Below are 20,339 nucleotides of genomic sequence, written 5' to 3'. Positions count from 1 at the left end.
GGGAGTTGTTTTCGTTTCAAATCGATAAAAAAAGACAAATTGTTGTAAACAAAAAAAAAAGAGTGATCATGTTTAATCACAAAAATCCTTTCTCACGACTGTCTCCTTTCAACAACAAATGTCAGTTTTTGTTTTCCTAACCGGGATTTTTTATAGATAAATCAACTTTCGAAATTCAACTTATTTACATATAACAAAGTTCATAAATGATCAGTTAGGTCAAAAAATAAATGATTTCCATAATATGGACCTTAGTGTATTAGAAATAAAAAGGTCGAGAAAAGTATACATTTGTGAGGTAATCTGATTAATCTTTCAAATAACCTTTGACCATCTAATTGCATGCATCCATTGTTAATGGATGAGGCATTCTGATTATTATAAATTATGGATTTAAAACACACTCTCTGATCTCATTCTATGTAATATGTAGTCCAGACTATTGACCCAGTGTAATTCTACAAAATTTAAATTACATAATCTACGTTTAATACAGTATTAGTTGTAATATTCGGCATATAGATTTTTCAAGGCATTGTCGGCTTGATAAATCCAGGCCAATATAGGACAATTTTATAGCAATGATGGATGTTATAAATCTTTTTATTCAACACTTGAAAAAATAGAATGACAAATGATGCATATAAACATTACCACGTTCGAAGCTACTGGTAGCTAATGTATATATATGAGATGACAAAACTTAGCTAGAGAATATTTTAGAACCACTGAAAATTACACTGAAGGATTATAAATTGATACGCCATACGCGCGTTTTGTCTACATTAGACTCATCAATGACGCTCAAATCAAAAGAGTTATTAAGCCAAACAAGTCCAAAGTTGAAAAGCATTGAGGAAAAAACATTCCAAAAAGTTGTTCCAAATACGACTAAGGTAATCTATGCATGGGATAAGAAAATCCGTAGTATTTCGAAAAATTCATACTTTTGAAAACAGGAAATTTATAAAAATGACCACATAATTGATATGCATGTCAACACCGAAGTGTTGACAACTGGGCTGGTGATACCCTCAGGGAAGAAACGTTCACCAGAAGTGTCATCGACCCATTAGTGTAAATAGTTTTCAAAGGTACCTGCTAAAAATGGTGACCGCGCTTAATGCAATTACATGAAAGATTATTGTTTTCAAATCATCGGACACTGTTATAAACAAGATACCCAAATGATTAGTGCGGCGTAGTTTGTTAAAATTTGCACAGTAATTTAAGAGGGGAATATTGCTGAAAAGTTATATAGATGACGACGAATGACGTCAATTCAAATGAGATAATACTCCATTTAGCTTTTCAGTACAGGTGGGCTAAAAATGAAAAAAAAACACAATGCCATTGCGATAAATCTCATTAGAAAATGTTAACAACGACGACGAGAACTTTGCCCGCAGAATCGTGTCATTTAACATTTCGCATTCGAAATCCACGTCTTCATTTCATTCTATGCTATATATATATATATATATATATATATATCAAGCAAATGACCCAAATCTGTTTTCAATACATATTAAACTACATAGTCTGTGTATGATCTATTATATATCTTTTTGTTATGCCATTCGGAATATTAAATTTCGGGGCATTGTCGGCTGTATAAATCAGAAAGAATACAAAACAACTGTATATCACTGTTGAGCGTTAATAAATATGTTGACTGAACACTTGAAACTACAAATGATACATGTAAACTCCATCACCTACGGTGCTATTATCCTTTGATTTTGTTAAAGATACAGATATATTAAGTCTCGTTCTTTACAGGGAGTGCCTTTATTGTGTAACAAATAATTTTGCCAAGATACTGGTAGTTAAATCCTATAAAAGAGGGACGAAAGATACCAAAGGGACAGTCAAAATCATAAATCGAAAATAAACTGACAACGCCATGGCTAAAAATGAAAACAAAATAAGAGTAAAGAAAGATTATGCTATAAAATCAATTACAAAACCTTAAACCTACATTGAGTGTCTACTCAATAAATGCGATGCCAAAGTCCATGATATTCTATTAGATAATATGGTAAATCTCAATATGATTGGCTGGTCTCTGATGAAAGTATCACAAAAAGCCTACGTTACATGGTGCATTACTCTCTGTATCAGTTAAAAGTCCATGTTCTGATATTTTAAAGCCCAACATTGATATCGTGACTAAAAAAAGTGGCGTACTCAGTAAAAAGATATATCAGACTCTTCAAACGTTTTCAATTATTGGTAAAAACTAATAGTCGACGAATATTGTTTGCATAGTCGATGTATGTCCTTAGAAATGAAAAAGACATTAACGAGTCTGCAAAGGTGTTATATTAAACAATGGATTTTCTCAAACATTGTAACCTAGAATGAATAATTGATGACAACAATTAATTTCTTTTTTCATGTACTGCTGACGATTTCTTTTCTCTTCTTCAGTATTTGACCATTTCACAAAAATCGTTATATAAAGGCAGTCATTCCTGTAAAAAGTAAAATACCGAAATGTATGGAAATTTCTTAACAGAAAGTCCTTTATCAAATCGAAATTTCAAAACCTCGAACACAGCAAACGAATAGACAAAAATAGTCATATTCCTGACTTGGAACAGACATCCTTTATGTAGAAAATAGCTAGTAGTCTCACTTGTATGTCAGTGGCATTAAATTCCATTATTCTCACGATAAAGATGTGTGAACTAAACAAACAGACAAAAACAGGAAAAAATGGAAAAAAAAAGGGAACAACAGTCAACATTGTTTATTCAACTTAATTACTATGATAACGAAAAAAAATGTAACAAAGAAACGCAACAATGTATATAGACTAAGCACATTTAGCAAAACAGAAAAACCTGATTACAAACATTTATCATGGCATAATAATATGAGATGTAGAAGTAGCGAGCTACAACAAATGAATATAACTATATTGGCAGCAATCATGAGTGAGTAAAACAATAAAATGGTGAAATTGTCAAAAAATCGGATATAGCAGTCAACATTTCTGTCAAAGCAAATACATATTACAACATAGAAAAACAAAAAGGCATATATTATAATAGACTAGTAAAAAAGAATTAAACACCAAAGTTTTAAAATATACAAACGAACAATACAACAGTTAATTAGAATGATAAACAACGCTAGTATTATGAAATATTCTCCCGCATGTAAGTTGATAAAAATCAACAATTCCGAAAGGTTTGCCAAATATATCTAGATTAATCTATTCGTGTTGTAAGAAATCCTTCAAACAAGCGTTAGCATACAACGATGGAAAAGAAACGACGACACCAAGTAATAAGAAAAGCTAACACGCATTTTTGTGTCAGGTGAGCTTCGAATAAGAAGTAAATAAACAATACATTAAGAGCTAAGGATCATTATAGATTTGAAATAAAATCACTGGTTTAAAGGATATGCACATATAAATTCAAGATAATCTAATATAATGAACGTTTAACTTAGTAGTGGTTTTTCAAAAAAATAAAATGCTCCGAAAACAACTACTGATAGTCATGGCTTATACGGACTTAATAAGTGAGATTATTTAACATAACAACTGATAAATTTGACCAGTTTAACAGATTACAAAACAGATACACACTACATTTTTTTTATTACCTAATAAAGAGTATTTTACTGTTTTATTAATATTCCTATATTATTTGCTATTTTTCTGCCATTTTTTGCTCCATGGTCTATTGCACTGGAAATAATCGTTCTACTGCACCTGTGTGCAGACTGTTGCACTGACCTGTTATGACATCTTATTCTGAAAGATGATTAGTTGAAAGGTATTCATGAGTCCAATCAAACTGGGTCTTTTGAACGTTCTTGGTATAGCCGTTAACTTTTGAAGAATATTTATGTTGACTTTAATGATTTCTTGTCATTAAAATTACTGTGATTTCATGTCTGTTTTATTGAATTTCTAAAGTATTGGTTGTACCTGTATGCTCCTTACACATTATAATTAATACAGTTGTTACTTTCATGCGTTTTATTATTGAGAATTTGTTAGAACTGATTCAGTATATATTAGGTAATAAAACAGTTATTGAATGTGTTACAGTAAAGTAGATCAAAATATATTTCCCTTGGTATGAAGATCAGCTCATTGTTGCTTTTGCCCTCATCCATTGGCTTCAGGCAATAGAACAATGAGCTGATCTTCATACCTCGGGAAAAATATTTTGATCTATTGCATAGTTACATATTAAATAAATGTATAATATAAAAATATATCAAATTATAAGTCAACGCGTGATTGTGTAAAGTATTTTAATCAATTGAGATCTAAAGCATATTTTTTATTTGTTTTAATGTTGACTTGTATTTAGTAATGCGCTCTAAATTGTAATAGATGTCATAAAGCAATGTATGAGGACCACGATTATTTACAATGTTTATAGACATGTTTGGAAAAAATGCAATTGGAAAAAACGTAATAAATCAGTATATTTTCTAATTGAAAGTTATGTTTGAATTATCGAATATATGTGTTGCATTTTATCATTAACAGACAACAGGTCGAAGCAATTCTTTTTTAAAATACTGTATAAAGAATAAAATCAACATCACAACATTCAATAAAAAGGACACTTACATGTCCTTCTTTGTGTCTCAGCTCGTACCATTTTCTTGTTGTCTGGTCTTTAAATGTTCAAAATGGAACTTATTGCCAAACTGTACCGGTCTATCTATTTTCTTACTTTAATAAATCAACTGAAACATTAAGTGAAAACATTAAATAAGTGGAAAAACGATCAATGTCTGCGATAAAATTGATAACTGAGCTGTTCTTTTTGCCACTTTGATACAAATTATTCATCCAGACTGTTGACATAAAAACTATTAAAAATACAATTCTTTGTCTCGTTTTCCTTTTTAATGTTTTATACATGAATACAAATGTACAGAATGCATAAAAAACACTATGACATACATGATGATTACTCATTATCTACTATTAACAGCAACATCTAATTGTCACCCGCATATGGAGTGTTTTACAGCAGGTTTAATATACGAGAACATTAGATTTACTCTTCTAGTTAATTGACATTTTACTAACTTATAAAGCTATCCTTCAGACGGCTGTTATAAAGAATCGACTGTTTTATTTACTGGACATATCATTCATCTTACATAATTTCTGCTGACCTTTGAAAGGCTCATAGACATACACAATTGTTAATAGAACATACAATGATTTACTGTGGTATGTTATTTTCTTTTGCATCTGACGTATTTCGAAAGTAAACAAACCAGTAAGCTGTTATGTTTAGATGTTCTTATATAAGGGATATTTTCCATTTGTTATCGATCTCTCTTGTGTCTTCTTTTTATCTATTGGTGACATGTGCAACTGATGTTTCATATAAACTTGTTCCGTACCTATTATGTCTTAATATCAAGAAAATGGATAAATAAAGTGTCTTGAGCATGTTGAGTGTAAAAAGTATAAGTTATAATTAACTGGAATGAGGTCGTAAATTCTTTGAATCCTTTGTGTAGGTTACACAATTTCCATTCGCAAGGAAAAGGTAAAGTTCAGTAATTAATTACCTTGGAAGAACATGAATTGTTAAATATATCGTAAACAGATATTCTTCGTAAAACTGAGATCTGAATGAATGATTGTTCGGACGTCACTCTGTATATCTAGATGTCATCTAGGACATAGTCTTGTATGTAATAACAGATATGGCGCTTTGTCTACCATTAATTGTACAAACAGCCCGGGATAATCAGTAATCTCGCACTATTCATCTAATTCAATCAGAAAAAAGGTCAAATTAAAATTTTCGAATTACAAGGAAATTACAAACAGAAAATCCCTTAACAAATAGTGATATTAATATACCAAACTAATTAAACTAATACAAAACAACTTGGTACGGTTATTGTATTCCTTATGAAGAACATAGTGGGCAAAACCTGGTTTTATAGGCAGGTTAACCGCTCACTTGTGCAAAAGTCGCATAAACTCCATTATATTGACACATATATGTGAGCAAACCAAACAGACATAGGTTTCTAATTCAAAATATGGATACATGTAGTTTCATGCTTATTAATTGGGTCTTTAATTCAGTTTGTCAGCATCGGACAGACTAATTTGTGAACATTTCAAACTTGACCAAATCTATTCACCTAAAAATCACCTAAAAATTCATACATATTTTACATGAAATGTCATCCCTTTACATACTGTATTTCACATAAAGAATATAAATGAGAAATACGAAATAAATTTCGAAAGTATATCAAAATGATTTCTATAATATGCACTGTCCACACAACACCTTTTGAAGGACGATAACTTGGTCCTTGGACCTCGCATAACAAAATCAAATATATGTTATCAAAGAAAACAAATGGCATGAAGATACTCTATAGACAATGAGTCATTATGATCTGAACAGCTCTATTAAAAACGACTGAATACTAACATTTTAAGTCCATGTTGAAACTGTTCAATATTTGTTTCCTTAAAAAATCAACATCATACTGAAATGTGCGAAAAGTACTGTTTAGGCTGCAACCGAATTGCCTGCATTGTACTGTATTGATTGCAAGCAGAATATTCTGAATATTGTTATTTCGATGGAGAGTTGTCTCATTGGCACTCATACCACTTCCTATATCTATCTAAATACCGAATTGACAACACTAGAAAATTTACTTAGATACTAAAATCAATATTAATATCAATATATGCTTTATTTTGAAACATTCTATCACATTGACATGTGAAACAAGAGGTCAATTCATACAAAATACAATCACATACAATCTAATAAATAAATAAATCAACTTAGAAATGAAATATATAAAAATATACTTTACTTTACATTATAATAATTTCGTAAAAGTTTAAGATGATGTTAAGGTCACATGGACCAATTTAAGACTAAATTCATTCACTTTCAATGTTATTTTCCTTTTAAAAAAAACTCTTCACACCCACAATTCATGATCTAACTAAGTGGTAAAATTGAAGTTTGAATAAGGATTCAATGAGGTCAAACTATTCACTCGCAAGTGAATAATTTATCATCAATGTTTCTTAGCTTATTTTGAAAATATTGAACATTACTGGATGCAATAAGCGAATAAGTATTTCACTATTTCACTTTTATTAATCAATGAACAAAAAAATATATCATATATTTTTTTATATATCTCGTAACTAGTGGTCCTTTAAGTCTTATATATATTCCTAAGTTTGGCAAAGACTATTCTTTAAAAGACGTTGTAGTCCAGTCAATATAGCATACATTTGAACCTAACCTTGAAGTAATTGCAACAGAGGATTTTAAAGTTTTAATCTTTAGAATTATACTCAAAATATACATATAAAAAGTCCCATAAAATTTTAGTTGAGGAAGACTAAAAAAATCACAATTTAAAATGTCTATGGAGATTTGCATTAAAAAGGGAGATAACTCTGTAAAAAAGACAGAAATATCAATAAAAATTATAACTTAACCACTTCAATTCAAGTATGTATTGACTGGGACAATTTACGTGAACGTTTGTCTGTAACGACCACTGTGAACGACGTACCTACGATAGACATTTAAACTGTGGGGTCACCAAAGATTTCTTGTCGCCTTTAATCATAAAATCAAAATAGTCAAATACGAAGTTATAAGACCTTCAAAGTATCATACTTTACCTAAATTTTAAGAAGATCAACAAACAACTGACAAAAATACGCGTAGTTATCTCCCCTTCCAATGTTAATTTCCATAGGCAAATTAAAATGCTGATTTTGAGTTTTCCTCAAGTTAGATTTAATTGGATCTTTTTTCTGTTTGTATTTAGGGTTAATGCTATAGATTAGAACTAGAACATTTTCTGTTGCAAGTAGTTTAAGGTTAAAATTTAGTTTGACTGGACAATTAATCGTCGAACTGTGTATTTGATACTATAAAACCAGTATCGTTAAAGATATTTAACTGATTTAATGAGGCTCCAGGGTATTTTTTTTCATTATATATTTTATTTATTACACTATCAATTGTTACTTCATGATATGGTACAAAAATCAACCAAGAAAGTCGATTCGTTTTGACCCCAGGTGACTTTTAAATTGTTTATATTATTGATAAAGCTCCAAATTATCTCCATTTTGGTGCAAATATGCCATTTGTTTGGATTAAAATTGAAACTTTTGTTTAACTCATCGGTGACCTATATTTTTATTATTTTTTTCTAATAAGCTGTACTTAAACTAAACAAGAGTAAAATTTAGGCGAATTCACTCTGATTCAATGAGAACATGGTTAATGCAGAGTGTGGCCAGAAATAAGGGAGATAATTGACAACTTCCTGTCTAGAAAATGTCCCTTCTGGTCTTATTTGATACCTGTAGCTGTAGAGATAATAAAATAAGGAAGTCAAAATTTACTTAGAATATGACCTTAACCTTTAATCTTGACCTCAATTTAATTTAAGTGAACCAAGGACTTCAAAACAAAATACCTTAGGTTTCTAACACTTACCATTCATGATATGCATTGATATATCACTGTTGACAAATACAGATAGAGAAATTACTATCATATGGAGTCTTCATGTCGCTTCGGTCGAAATTGGACAAAGCCTCATAAGGATTTAACGATTCTTTTAAAGAAATTTTCGATTTCTCTTACAGTTATGGTAGAGTGGACTCACAAAGAAAAGTATTCTGTTAAGCAGGGTAATTTTCAAAGGCACATTAAAAAGGGACGAAAGAAACAAGATGAACAGTCAAACTCATAGATTGAAAATGGCTAAAAATAAAAAGACAGACAAAATAGTACAGAAGACAACATAGAAAACGAAAGACTAAGCAAAACAAACCCAAACCAAAAACTTAGGGTGATCTCATGTGCTCCGGAAGGGTAAGCAGATCCTGCTCCTGCTCTGCATTAACTGTGTGATATCATATATTATACCAAATAACAAATATCTTACAAACAAAACTTACATGTAAGAAATAAAATTGGCAGAAGAAGAACAAAATAATAATCATCAGAATGAAGACGGTAGGTCTAAATAATATAAATGTGTCAATATTTTATAATGTGCAAATATCTACCTGACAATTGAATTAAAGAAATCAGACCTTTTTTGGACTCCGCCCATCTGGGTAATAAAAGATGTATATTTTCAATTATGTAACTATCTTTTCGTGGTAATACATGATAGAGGATAAATTTAGTAGGTTGTTTTGTTAGGTTCAGAACTCTTTACACTCGTATGGTTGTTATTAGTCTGCACGCAAACAATAAGCAGTCAAACTGTATTTGAGCACACATCTAGTTTGTTATAGTGAACTATAACTTATATTCTTTGAAACTTCTAATTTCAAAAATAAGTTGCATATGTGTTATTTACTTAAATGGCTAAGTTTTGCCCTAACAGAATGGAACGTGAACTTTTTTAAAAAGAAAATCCTTTATATTATCAAAATGTTTATAAATTAACCGATACTGAATTATTGTCTTCATAGAAATTAATTTGCCGATATTTTCCATTACGCCGTGACCTTAACTACGAGAAATCTCGTTTTAACTTCAGCCACCATACAACGCAAGTGCTAGAGGAAACATGTGATGAAAGAATGTAAACGAATCGGCTCTTTACGGTAAACAGTTATAACTGATTCTTATAGAAAAATCAAATACAACAAAACATTTAACAACTGTTACTGAACAGTTTAATTAACAAATGGGAACTCATGGAAAATATAAAAACAAATGTTGAAACTTTTTATATTCATTTATCACAACAACAACAAAAACAACAACAAATAATTTATAAGAGTCTCGCCTCTTTAAAACATTTTATATACTCTAACAGCCAAATATCATATTAAAAGATCAATTTATAAAAGAACTACTCTAAAAAGAGTTATGAAAGACTGTAAAACACACATTAAAATACTTTTATATTACATCTATAACATATATCAATATATCTTAGCATAAAACACCATAATATTAAAAACAATCATACACAAAAAAAAAAAACTTATATACACGTAGTACGAGTATAAAATACACTTTCTCTTAAAAAGTACTTCGTGGCAGATTATGGCTGTAAAATATCAATTTTCTATCATCATGAAACACAAATAAAAACTTGTCCTCATTTCTCAAATTACTAAAACTACTATCTATATTACATTCACTGTTTAAAAATATAGTACTTAAATCTACATAATCTGTGCATTCTAATAAAACATGTTTTTCATCTTCAATATAGAAAATATAACAATAAATGTCGAAACTTTGTATATTCATTTATCTGCCCCGTTTACCACGTGATCTTGTTTATCATTGTCACACTACTTTAAAACTTTAAAGCTATTTAGCTTGCGATCAACAACTAATGAATGAAATATTATCTGTGTAAATGTATTTGTATGTAAAAGAGGGATGAAAGATACCAGAGGGATAGTCAAAGTCATAAATCGAAAATAAACTGACAACGCTTGGCTAAAAATGAAAAAGACAAACAGACAAACAATAGAACACATGACACAACATAGAAAACTAAAGAATAAGTTACACGAACCCCACCAAACACTAGGGGGGATCTCAGGTGCTGCGGAAGGGTAAGCAGATCCTGCTCCACATGGGGCACCCGTATTACTAAGTGTATTTAAAAAAAAACGTGCATGCAAGACTTAGTTTACTATATATAATGGCATTGGTTAAATAATTTCGATAACGTTAAAATTTCAAGAAACTTGTTTTATGTGTCTTCGAAAAAAACATACATGGTTTTTAACCTTGTGTTACTAACAAAGAAAATAAATTCAATAATAAAACAAACTGATATCGAGGAAAACTTCACTATCAATTTTTGACATGGCAAAATTCGTTCTTCTTCAGTTCTGAGAAGTATAGTTAATGTCCACCAATGTGGCGATAGTCGTACTAATGTTGCAACCATTCATATTAGAGAAAGAAAGTTGTAAGAAACCGCCAGAAATAAGTAATAACTCTGTAAACGTTGATGTTGTTACGTTTCTTAAATGATACCTGAATGAATGCATTTTTATGTATATTTCATCACATGTCATAGTTCTTTTTTTAAATACGAATAAATTGAAATAAAAAAATCTTTTGAATAACGCATGTTCCTATTCACAACTAAAGTTTATCAAATATGTGTACACATTGAATGTGGAATTAATTGACTAAAATTCGTGCCTTGTCATTTCAATTCAATTTGTTAATTTTCCTTAAAATATAACAAACGTATGAATGATTTTATTTGAGTTCGCACATGTTTTGTTTATTTGATATGGATTTTCCAAAATCCAAAGATTTTTTGAACATTAGAGCTTATTATAAATACTATGAACTTTCGATTTAATACTTTTAGCCGACTAATTCACAACAATTTAAAGTAGAACAGAATAATAGGACATATCTTTATAGGCTTTGTCTAATTCGTCGCTTCCAGAAAGTAAATGCAGTGTCCGTTTGCATAACGATAAAACTGCAAACAGAAATAATACCTGTAGTACGTGGGGACAGTGATGACGCTGAAAGTGCATTTGCCACAAATGTTTCGCTAAATGGAAAATGATTGTTTGTTTAACATGATGAGCAATTAGGGGGCAAAATAGTCATCGAAGGCAAAACATTCCCATGCAGTTGAGTCTCTTTCCTGTTAATCGTTTGACGTAGATAACTAGAACATGCATGTATGTAAAAAGATAGTGTCGACAAACAGCAACACTGTATTTTTCTTATTTGTATCCGTAAAGTAGAGCTTTCGTACCGTACCTTAAATTGTAAGAAAGCTTTAGTATAACTAGGAAGTACGACATGTATCATAAGTCTAATATGGAGAAAATACAATTTTATTTATGATTTGAGTTCATTCATTCATGAATCAGTGTACATGTCAATGACTGACTTGCGTGTAAATATATGCTAAATATTTATGTTAGATTGAAATTCTTACGTGTGAGACAAACCCCTACACAATGTGAATCACTTTTCGTACTTAACAACTATTTTTACTATAAAATAAAACCCAGGAAGTATAAATAAATATACTACATGTACTATGAACTGGTGATATTTTAATAATCAGCATGGGAAAATACACATTGCATCAAGTATCGATATTTCTTATCTCTTTTTATAAATGTCTAGTGTCTACAACATTCTGACATGAATTCTGACTATAATGAATCTAACGAAATAACATATATTCCAAAACAATATCGTAATAATTCGAGTTATAAAGTTGGAGTAATAATTAATTGTGTCGTATTTTGCTGTACATTGACTGCTATATGCGTCAGTATCTCAACTATTCATCGTAACAAAGTACATCAAATAGAACTAAACAAAACACAAGAGAATTCATACCACATATTGATGCCGTCACATGTTATCAATGACACAAAATCAGTGCGGAATGGACAGAAGAGAGTTCCGTACCGCATGGTTTCTACTACAGAATCTGTTGTTATTTTCATTAAACTGGTAAGTTCTTTATACAATCAATCTTGTCCCTTTTAAATACAAACGTAAACTGTGGTAAGCCTTTACTTTTGGATATCAGTCTTTGTTACCTTTAATTTTAAGTTACTTGTTAATAAACAATATGCCAAGCACGAGTTGTAATTAATGATAGGCGGTACAAAATAATAAAGAGGGTATCATGTTTTTGTACAGAATATTCTAATTTTGTCTTTTTTTCGTACAAAATGTGCTCAAATTTGCATTCGCAAATCATTTGTAAAAGTATTTTAACCAATGATATTAGGAAGTTAATGTATCTAGTTCTTTTTACGGTTGAATTCGATTAAGTTAGCAATCTCCAAATCTGCTAATATAATAGTGGTCTAACTCAAAACACACCTTGTGATGGAAAGATTAAATAATTCACAATCGAAAGCTTTTAGATTTCAGGTCAGCATATCTGTTCAAAAGAAAGCGAAACAACCAACAATACCAACTCTTACACTGGTAAAGAGAAACTTAAAGACCTAGCAGTGTTTAAACTGGTTAAAGAAGAATACTCAGCATCTAATACAGGTTTGTAAATTCCAAAAACTATGCATACATATATAAAGAGTAAGAATAAACACACAAATATTTAAACGGAAATAGATTACACAATAGCCAAAAATAGACAAGTATAATTCTATGTCAGATATAGAAATGTACATGCAACAACATGCACAATATAAATAAAAGAAACTAAATGTAAGCGTTGTTAGTCAATTTAAAAGATATTCTAATGCACTCCAACATCGTTTGTAACGTATGCCAGATTCTAAATGTATGTTTTAACGTTGTTTTCTATTAGTTTCATTAGAATTGAGATAACAATATTGTATTGTAAACTCTTAAATGTATACTCATGAAATATTATTTCATAAACAAATTAACGTTACTCTGAACGAATCGTTAAACGAAGCCGTAATTTCAGTTTCACCGTGTAAGCCATGCACTATCGGAATATCATTTTGTCATGTTCACATTTTACAGATACAGAAATTTATTTTATGTTCATCAATTTGTTTTTGCTATGAAGTTTATTAAAGAATCCTATGCTCACAACTATTATCATATTACCAATAATTCTATGATAACGTTATGTAGAAGAATGTAATAGTGAGAGACGTGAAACTCTAACTGGAAATGTATGTACTAACAATTTTTAAAGTACACACCTTTTTTTCCAATTGCAGACCCCAACACTCAACAGGCTTTATTACGAGCACAAGGCAATAACGTTGAAACCGGAGTAATTATTCCACAGGAAGGTCACTACTACTTATATGCGTGTCTACAGTTAACATGGTATAAAATGTCGACAAGGGATTCAGAGGTCACGCATTATGTACAGCTACAGTCTGAAAATTCAACTGTTGTCATCTCAGAAAGAACAATTCAAATTCCTCATGGCATAGGAATGTATAGTACTAGTAGAATCTTCCTTCCAATTAAATTGAAGAAGAACGATTTAATAAGTATGCATGCGTCATAACTCAAAAAAGTCAAATATAATTGGAGTTTTAAGAGCTTCCGTTGATCATTAAGTATCAGATTAGAAATTAGATATTTCACGTTGTTGTTTATTAGGGTGATACATTCATCGTTATTTGTATACAATAAAAATGAGTTCTTTTATTTTTCGTTTGATATTTAACAACCCTGTCCTTTTGTGGTTCATGTATCATATTTCTTTTTGTATGAAATATTTTGCTTTCTTAGCAGGTCACAAGAATTATTGTCTGTCATTGTTTTGTTGTTATAACATTAGGGAACTTTATGTTTAAGATTTCTGAAGTTAAAGAAGTCCGAGATGTCTATAAAAATAAAGAATATTTCATTTCATTCGAGAATTTCTTCAAATTTTAAATCGTTTTCTAAGAAAGAAAACTAAAAGCTTCATTCAAGCTATTGTGCACGAAAGACAAACGAGTAAACATTTAACACAATAGTACGATCAAGAAGATCTTTTATAGATACTTTAAAAATACATGAGTGTATAACTTAAAAATAAGTCATATGCAATAAGAAATCGATCAAGGTTATCAAGGTTACTTTAATATTGAATCATACATGATCAACTTATACTTCAATTTTTAAGACCAAAGTTTCTAGTCGGTCTAAGCAAATCGACCCTTTTCGTGTTAATGAGACAGAACATGACGTGCATTGTAAAAGAAAAACAAATGGAAAAATATGAATGATACAGTTTCAGGAATACAAGACAATAATTAATGTAACAAATGATCATTGCTTTCAATGATGTTCTTCATCTTAAGAAAAAATGGAGGATTGTTTAGGGTGTGTATAAGCTTAGGGCTACCATCTTACAACTAGGGCAAACTAGTCAAACGTTCCAATAAGCGTTATGATAGTCCAAATATTTTTTCTTTAACAAAGAGAAGACAAAGGAACATTCAAATTCAAAAGTCGATGAGAAACCAATTATTATGATCATGGCAAAAAAAAACCTGCGAAAAGTCAAATCACAAAGATACTGAACTCCGAGGGAAATTTCATAACGGAAAGTCTCTTATCAAATGGCAAAATCAAAAGCTCTAAATCATCAAACGCCTGGATAACAACTGTCATATTCTTGACTTGGAACAGTCATTTTATTTTGCAGAAAATGGTGGATTAAAACTGGTTTTGGTATTTAGCTAGACTTCACACTTGTATGATAGTCGCATCAAATTTCATTGTATTGACAATGATGACTGAACAAAACAAACAGACATAATAGGTAAAAATGTCAAAAATAGAGGTACAGCAGTCAACATTGTATTATAATCTTATTCACTGTAAAAACATACAAATATATAACAAAGAAGCACATAAATCATATAGCAAAACTGAAAAACAAATCAGAATACAAAAATGTATAATAGAACAATAACACAATGACGGGATGTTTAAGTACCGAGCCACGTCATATGTGCCAAAAACACAAAAAGTCATAAAGACAAAGCACATTAGCAAAATTGAAAGACAAGAATATCAAAATTATTATAGAACAATGACACAATGAATGGATTGTAGTATGATAGTGGTCGCAAGAACTTTGTGTATTCTGCGTCTTATTCTTCTCTATATTTTAATTAATAGCTGTAATAGGGTGTATGAGTCTTGCAAAGCTTGAAATTTTTGAAGAAAAGGAACTAAAGACACATTCTCCACCCCATTGATTCTTAACAAATTGTTCATCTTTTTCAGAAAAGTGTGTCTCTTGAAGACAATACATGCTACAATCATTTGCTCTTAGATAGTCTAAAACATCTCTTCGCTTTTCAATTGAATTAAGTCCTTGGCAGTTGTATGAGACAATTTGAATAAGATTATTTTTCATTTAGAGTATAAATGACACAAATAGTTTGAAACATAATTTATATATAAAATGACAGAAAAAGTCCCACACAACTGGCAATAAGTTAAGCAAAGTTAACACAATGTGTGTTATGTAGTAATGGTCTGGTCTCTGATTCAAACATGATGTTAATGGTAATACTTCTGCTATGATTTCTATATCTTCATGTATAATGCCAATAAAATAATAAACAAAATAAAAAAACATTGTAAAGAAAAGAAATAAAAAAACATTGAGTAAAAAATAAAGGAAAATAATAAATAAGGCCACACCAATTTAATTTCTTGTTCTACGAATTTTTAGACTCCAAAAATTGGGGCGAGCGAGCGATTTGAAAATTTTAATAAAACAATATTTAATTTGCAAATTTTGGAGGCGAAGCTTGAAAAGCAAAGTCGAGCGATTATATTTTTTTTTGTAAACATAAAATAGTAGGTGTTGACAATATTAAAACTTGATTTAAACTTGTACTTTTGACATTTCTTAAATTTAAGAAGTATTGTTTGCCCTTTCAACAAGAAATAATTGAAAATTAAATCTGGTCTATGTATGTGTGACTGACAATGAGACAATTCTTCATCCAAGTCATAATCAGGTTCAGAACAACCCCTTAATATATAAATATCCCTCTTATGAGGGGTCAATATAAGTTATAATCTATTTTTATGTAACAAAAAAAAAACACTTTTTAGTACACAAGGGCTCATATTTTCCAAAGAACTATAATATCTATCTGGTATTAAATGGTCAAATCTTGTACTAGAATTTTGTAATATTCCTGGACTTTAACAATGTTAACACATTCACTTTAACAGTTTAATATTATTCAAAATAAGTGGACCCCTCTTTTAGAAAAGTTGTTTAAAATATGATGTATTTCTCCTCTTTTTGAGTAAAAAACTTTAAGTTTTCAAAGGTTTTGTATAGTAGCACAATACAAATCCTTGGTATTTCTATTTTCTTTTCTACAACAGTAAAATGACCTCTTGTCTGAGGGAGGGTTGTTCCCAACGTGATAATAACAAACATAGCATAGGCCAAAGTACGGCCTTTTACACAGTTCTTGATCCAGACCAAACAGCAAGCTATAAGGGACCCTAAAATTATTAGTGTACACAATTCGAACAGGAATACCAACGATCTAATTTATATATCCAATCGGGAAAATACCAATGAACCCCATCAAAAACCATAACTGCTAAACGACAGGTCCCTGAATCAAACCTGCAGCAAGTGTGGATAGTTTAGTATCACCAACATACAATATAATTGCAGTTGAAGGCAACTCTTTCAGAAGTTCTTTACATACTTTATTCTAACAACGAACATTTTTTATAGGGAATATAAGTAAGGGGGACAGAAACCAATGTTTTGTTCTGTACAGGTATTTCCGCTGTAACATATTTATATCGGAGCACACCCACTTGGGATTAATTGGTTTCACGGCTATTTACAGTGTGGTGGGGTGCTTAAAGTTTTAAAATCGTTACATACAAGTAAGACTGTGATTTTAAAAACAAATGTTGAGATCTTTTTATATTTACCAAAAAAAACCGGTGCGGGAAATGGACATGATTACATTTCCGGATGCGGGAAGCGGGACTATAAAAAAAAATTAAAAAATCTGTTTTAAAAAAAATAGGTGCGGGCGGGTCCGTTGAACAAGGAATTAAATTGGTGTGGCCTAAGAGCAAGTTAGTTAAAAAATACAAGATATATACCTGCAAATGGTATAGTCACCCAGCTTACTGAAATTACAATTTATAGTCTTCTGGGGGGGGTATTTGTTATACTTTGATCAAAGGTTAACATTATGAAATGATCATTCATTGAGTTGAAAATATAACTTGATTTATGAATAATTCAGCTGTACTCATCACATCATTCTTTTACAGTTTTAATTAGTTAATATTTTTTAAATATACTAAAAAAAAAATCCAAATGCAATGAATATCTTTTGAGTTATTTCCCTTTGATTGTGAAAAGTAGATTTGTGTTAAATCTTGAAATTATTTTTGTCTTTACTTTTCCTAAATTGTCACCTAAGAATGTTTTAGCTAAAGTTTTTTTTTTTAATTTTCAAGTTTCACTGCCAAGGTTTCATTGCATGTTTATGAACATCTTTGGTATAAATATTATCCATTAAGAAGTCTATACTATAGTTCCTGAACATTAGTCCTAAAAGTGGAATATGTAAATGCAAACAATATATGTAACAACAAATTAACACCTACTACCTGTGTTTAAGGAGCAATGTAATGAGATATTGCAATGTATACCAAAGCTTCCTATTCAAAATATGAAGTCATGGCTTATTGGACAATCATGACAATGTAAACTTTATGCTAATTCTGATCTCATCTACATTTATCCATGTGTACAGAAAAAGAAAGACCTTCTTTAAATTTCAACATAAGTTATGAGGAAATTAGTTATCACTATTAATTAAGAAGCTACTTAAATTATTAAGTCTAAGTTATATGATTATGATAACATTGTTTTGTAGTAACATTAAAAAATGTGATTAATAATAATATATATTATTTCTGTTTTTACACATGTGTGTGTCTGAGTGTTTCCACATATTATGTACATGTATCATATTTTATTATATGTAGCCGTCATTTTGAAGTCAAAAATAGAGGTACAGCAGTCAACATTGTATTATAATCTTATTCACTGTAAAAACATACAAATATATAACAAAGAAGCACAAAAATCATATAGCAAAACTGAAAGACAAATCAGAATACAAAAATGTATAATACATGCAGAACAATAACACAATGACGGGATGTTTAAGTACCGCGCCACGTCATATGTGCCAAAAAACACACAAAAAGTCATAAAGACAAAGCACATTAGCAAAATTGAAAGACAAGAATATCAAAATTATTATAGAACAATGACACAATGAATGGATTGTAGTATGATAGTGGTCGCAAGAACTTTGTGTATTCTGCGTCTTATTCTTCTCTATATTTTAATTAATAGCTTTAATAGGGTGTGTGAGTCTTGCAAAGCTTGAAATTTTTGCGCCCGGCTTTTTTAAAATCTTTTTTTGGCGTTTTGGTGATCCTGATGTGGATAGATCAAGAGATGTCATTCAGGAGCATGAGGTTTTATAGTGTTTTCTTTTGGTATACCCTTGTATTTATGTTTTACTTTGTTTGTTCTTTATCTGAGTCATTACATATATGTATATAACATTATGTTTGACACTATACTATATGGACTATCAACTACATGTATATGGTTTGGTGTCTGTGTCAGATTATCATAAATTAGCTCAATCGAAAATACCTCCTTATTCCAAAGACTAGTATGTACCAATAATTTCTTATACCTATACCAAACCTATTGCAACTAAAATTTTCAATTACAAACGCGTTTTGCAGAATCTCGATATTGACGACTTCAAGTCTAAACCTCCTGATTGCACTTGTGCTAGTTCCCAATTCACATATAATCCTGCAGGCCACGTTATTACCGGGGACCTTAACATTGTTAATAACACTTCTCTACGAAATGTGTTATCGAAAGGTCCGAAATATCGAGAGCCTAAATCCATCAATTGGAAATACAACTTTAAAATTTTGATGGACTCAGTCGAGGATTATGCCAGGCAATGGGCTAAACGTGAAAAGGAAGACGTAGACACTCTATCCGAATGGATTAAGGCAGTGAGGTCGTTAATACAAATCAGAATTAAGAAACTGAATGGGTCCATCAATGCCCATGCTACGTCAATCTTTAAAGACCCAAATGATGCTAAACACTTATCCGACCTCCATGATAAATATGTTGTTGTCCCCGCAGACAAAGCCCCAAATAACATCGTTTTTGTCTGTAAAAGTCACTACATTAATTGCTTGATAAACGAATTAGGTATAGATAATTCACTTGGAAACTCAACATATACCCTCACGACACTTACCACAGAGGAAATCCTGCATAATCATAGGTCTGTTCTTTGTTCCTTTGGTATTTCAACCAAAGATGAAGAACTGGATCTTCCATCACTGTATTGGATACCTAAACTACATAAGTGTCCTTACAAACAACGGTATATTGCTGGGTCTTCCAAGTGCTCCACGAAACCTCTTTCTAAATTATTAACATCTATTTTATCAGCAATCAAAGACGGGCTTCAAAGTTATTGTGAAACTGCCTATTCTAGAGGTGGCGTGAATCAGATGTGGATACTTAAAAATTCCAAAGATCTTTTAGAATACATACAATCTAACTCTCTATCATCTTGTAACAGTATTAAAACATTTGACTTTTCTACTCTGTACACAAGTATTCAACATTCCAAACTAAAAGACAAATTGAAAGAGTTGGTATTACTTTGCTTCATAAAAAAGAATGGCCAACGTAGATACAAGTATCTTGTCTTAGGGAGGGATAAATCATACTTTGTAAAGAATCACTCTGATTGAAACAAAAAA

The 20,339-nt window shown here is 30.5% G+C and overlaps 2 long non-coding RNA genes across 2 annotated transcripts; one reads left to right on the top strand and one right to left on the bottom strand.

The window, feature by feature from the left end:
* Positions 1–2,840: 2,840 nt before the first annotated feature.
* LOC139517809 (uncharacterized) lies at positions 2,841–5,772 on the bottom strand. Its single transcript, XR_011663209.1, has 3 exons — positions 5,569–5,772; positions 4,607–4,725; positions 2,841–3,772 (listed from the first exon to the last, which is right to left on the bottom strand). It is a non-coding gene; the product is annotated as an uncharacterized lncRNA (long non-coding RNA).
* A 5,615-nt stretch (positions 5,773–11,387) lies between these two features.
* LOC139517808 (uncharacterized) lies at positions 11,388–18,422 on the top strand. The gene is made up of 4 exons (XR_011663208.1): positions 11,388–12,506; positions 12,929–13,061; positions 13,721–16,153; positions 17,578–18,422. It is a non-coding gene; the product is annotated as an uncharacterized lncRNA (long non-coding RNA).
* Positions 18,423–20,339: the final 1,917 nt, after the last annotated feature.

Source organism: Mytilus edulis, chromosome 3 (genome assembly GCF_963676685.1).
Source record: "Mytilus edulis chromosome 3, xbMytEdul2.2, whole genome shotgun sequence".
In the NCBI taxonomy this organism is placed as follows: domain Eukaryota; kingdom Metazoa; phylum Mollusca; class Bivalvia; order Mytilida; family Mytilidae; genus Mytilus; species Mytilus edulis.
Note: the sequence above shows the minus strand (reverse complement) of the source record. Positions and strands in the feature narration are given on the sequence as shown.